Source organism: Rhododendron vialii, chromosome 11a (genome assembly GCF_030253575.1).
Source record: "Rhododendron vialii isolate Sample 1 chromosome 11a, ASM3025357v1".
Taxonomy (NCBI): domain Eukaryota; kingdom Viridiplantae; phylum Streptophyta; class Magnoliopsida; order Ericales; family Ericaceae; genus Rhododendron; species Rhododendron vialii.
Window position 1 is genome coordinate 37434565 of NC_080567.1, and position 4003 is coordinate 37438567.

At 40.8% G+C, this 4003-nt stretch overlaps 1 non-coding gene across 1 annotated transcript; it reads right to left on the reverse strand.

Moving 5' to 3' along the window:
• Window positions 1-1768: 1768 nt before the first annotated feature.
• LOC131308990 (U2 spliceosomal RNA) lies at window positions 1769-1972 on the reverse strand. Its single transcript, XR_009194663.1, has one exon. It is a non-coding gene; the product is annotated as a U2 spliceosomal RNA (small nuclear RNA).
• Between the last annotated feature and the right edge of the window lie 2031 nt (window positions 1973-4003).

Sequence of the window (4003 nt, forward strand, 5' to 3'; positions counted from 1 at the left end):
AGCGGATTCTCCGCTACATCAAAGGAACTCATAATGACGGACTATTCTATCAGTCAGGCGGTGACCTGAATCTTTCCGGCTATTCAGATAGCGATTGGGGAAGAGACTTGGATGAAAGGAAGAGCACAACAGGGTTCGTTTTCTTCATTGGAGATACTGCCTTCACTTGGACATCCAAGAAGCAAGCGATTGTGACATTGTCATCTTGTGAAGCTGAGTATGTTGCCGCTAACTCAGCTGTCTGTCATGCTATATGGTTAAGGAATGTGCTGAAGCACTTGGGCTTTCTGCAAAAATTGCCCACAGAGATCTATGTCGACAACCGCTCTGCAGTTGCGCTTGCAAAGAACCCGACTCATCATGAAAGAAGCAAGCACATCGATACCCGCTACCACTTCATCAGAGAGCATGTAAAAGCAAAGGAAGTGGAGTTAGTTTCTTGCAGGACATATGATCAAACAGCAGATATCTTTACGAAGCCCCTCAAACATGAAGCTTTCGTCAAAATGAAGACAATGCTTGGAATGAAGAATCTCTGAGAATCAAGCTTAAGGGGGGATGTTGAAATAAACAGTAAGCTTGATTGGGTTTGTGGATTTAATCTTAATTATTGGCAGCCTTTGTGGACTTTGTGGAATGGATGAGGCTCAGCCGAATTCGTGGAATTGGCAGCCCACGCTTGAAGACTTGGCTCAGCCGAATTCGTGGAATTGGCAGCCCACGCTTGAAGACTTGGCTCAGCCGAATTCGTGGAATTGGCAGCCCACGCTTGAAGACTTGGAAGCCTCGCATGGCTATGAACAATTGTATGAGTTCCTCTATAAAATACAGGTTGTATTGAGAGAGAAAGTGTGAGTGGAGTAAGAGAATAAGAGAGTTACAGAGAGAGAAATTCCTCCTCTTTGTATGTTATTTTCAGATTGAATGAGTTCAATATATGTGAGTGTGTTTGTGCAATTCTCTTGTGAGTTTCATACATTATAAGTGTGTGATCAATACTCCTCCACCCAACAGTAATTGTGTGTTGTACCTTTTGTTGTATCAATTAACCTTCTCCTATTTTGCTAGTGAACGCGGAGGAAGAACCAATACCCATGAAATCGGCTAATTAGCAACATGCTTTAATCTGTGGAGTGGCCTGCAGAAGGAAGGTCTGCACTATTTTTATCCTTTCATGCTCAACTTGTTGAACTCTATCAGGCTTTGTTTGGATCATAGATCTTTGATGGGATATATCAAGGGGAATGGAACGGTTTTTTTTTTTTGGTCAATTTATAGGAGGGGATAGGGGAAAGGGTGCTGCAATTCGCAACGATAAGAAGCAATAGGGAAATGGAACGATTGAGAAATTAAAGTTTAACATCAGGCTTTTCCCTTTGCCTGTTACTCCTTAAATCCATCCGAGAATCCTCGACCCAAATACGTACAGCTTTTATGTGATTTTAACTTGGTTTGGATGAGGTGCACTCCTTAAATCCATCCGAGAATCCTCGACCCAAATACGTACAGCCTTGATGTGATTTTAACTTGGTTTGGATGGGGTGCACTAGGCCAAAGCGACACTCTTGAGACCCCAATAGCAAGCTACTTTAGTGGGCCCTCCCCCTCAAAAAATTAATTTAATATCATATCAGCTGATTAATGATCTGCTTACAAACTAAGAGGGAAAGAGACCTTAGCCCCGCAATTAAACAGTTGACAAAATACTTACAAACATCTATAGATGTCAAGCCAACTAATTTGTTTCTTGACACGAAGTACTAAAAGTAGCAAAAACCTTTGAACTTGGCAATAGTGCAACACCAAAGAAATGCATGAGAGACTCTAGTAGCTTGCTACTGTAGTGGGCCCTCCCCCTCAAAAAATAATTTATTTATTGAATAAAAAGTGAGCCTATGGTCCACATATCATATATTAAACTAATAAGAACAAATACTACACTTGATCTTAGCCGGGAGTCCGAGAAAGATATGCTTTCTCTTATGCTGGGCCTCTTGTTTTGTAGTCACGTTCCGTCTCCTCTTTTTTTCTGCTTAGTCAATGTGGGAAATAAACTGCAAACTGGGTTTTGCACATTTTGCTTGGTTTGTGCCGTTAGTTTGAAACCTTTGATCACCTTGTGAGTCCTTGTGCCCCAATTACAGTTGTAACTGCTGAATTTAGTGACCATCAGATTGGTTAGGATCAGAAAAAAACTCTAATTAGGCCTGTGGATAGCTGGTTTTCCATCCTTTTAGGGGTCTAGGTTGAACTTCTTCTTTTTTCTCGGCAAAATTTATTAGTGTTAAATAGCTAGATCAACACCTTGGAGGGGGAGTAGAACTCCCAACTTCATTTTTCCTACTTAAAGCACATCCCCTTGATGCCGTTTGGCCAAAGGCCTCGTGGCTGATTGAACGTCTTGCCAATCTCTTTTTTCTTCTTTCCCCTAAAACATGGTGATCAAGATATGTTGATATTGAGTGCTATAGTTTGAATTGACACTACATATTTGTGGAGGGATTTATGAATGGGGAGAGAAAAGGGCAAGAAGATATATCTAGTGAGGCAGTAAATTGATTTATTTCAGGGGTTAGCAGCGAGCACAAACTTTGATTAAATAGGTGAGCCACACTTTAGTTATTCAACACTCCGGAGTATCATGTAAAATTTCTATCTTGCACTTCTAATAAATTATGTAGCAACATATTTTGTGGGCCATCAACACATTTTTTTTATTCAAGAAATTATTAAGTGACAGCACTATAAGTCCGTCTGCCTCATACATGGACATGAGGTCCAATATTACATGTATGAACTTTACGGCAATGTGTGATAATAGAGGAGGGTGGTGGGGGTGCCCAGGGCACCAAATAAACACTCTTTTCGTTGATTTCTTTACATGGATCGAGTACACCACACAAGTTAGGGCTGCCCAGCAAATTAACCGAATCGCCGAAACCGACCAATCCGCCAAAACCGGCCTTTGATGTGCAAATTACCAGTGCGAAGCCTACTCACTTCCGTTCGAAGAAACAATTAAACACTAGTTTACCAGTCGGCCTTTGCAACTACAAACCAGTCGGTGGAGAATCCATCTAGAACCTCAACCATCCATTGAGGAAGCATAATTTGTATTTGGAACCAGAAGTTCACAGTTAAAATATTTTGCACTTTTGAGCATGTTGGCATGGAATTCAGTGGTTCATTACATCAAAAGAGAAAAAAGTGAATGCTCCCACAAGGAGCATTTCGTATTATGAAATGAGAGAAAATAGGATGTGCCCGAGGCACATAACAAAAAGAGAGAAAATGTGGATGCGCCTAGGTGCAACTTAAACGAACATGGGGCGCACTCAACTTGCGCCTGAGGCGCTGTGATGCAGCAAATATTTTAATTTGTTTCTTAATGAGTTTTACTAGTCCGAATTGGCAGGCGACTAAAAAAGGCAATTCTTTGATCATTATAAGGATTGCTAAAGCATAAGAGAGGCACAATAAGCCTGAACGAAGTGATTCCATGAGTTCCATCCATGAAAATTTCATTGACATATGCTTTGATTCTCAAGTTACATGATTCATAATTTGTTCTTCAATGCTTTTTAACTTGTGTAAGAGATATTGGACCCCATAGTTTCTGAACCTTGGATTTGAGCTCACCCCAAATATTAGTTTTAGTTTTACTGATAATGCCAAATCATCCCAGGTTATCCGTGCTTATCCTAAACATGTACGCATGAAGCGGAAGCATTTCTTATGCTAGACTATTTGTGATAGCGTGATAAATAGAGACTCGTGACATGGAAATCGATGATTGAGGGCTGTGGAGTCCATGGGCTAGGTTTCGAAGCCCTGCATTTTTTTCATCAAATGGTGGAAGAAGGAATGGAGTCGAATAGTATGACTTTCTTGAGCTTATAATCTGATTGTAGCCACTCTTGAGTCTGGCCTTCTAAGTGAAGGCTGTAGAATCTTTTATCCCTTGAAATGGAGATTCGTAATGGGCATTTGGTATGATTCTGGG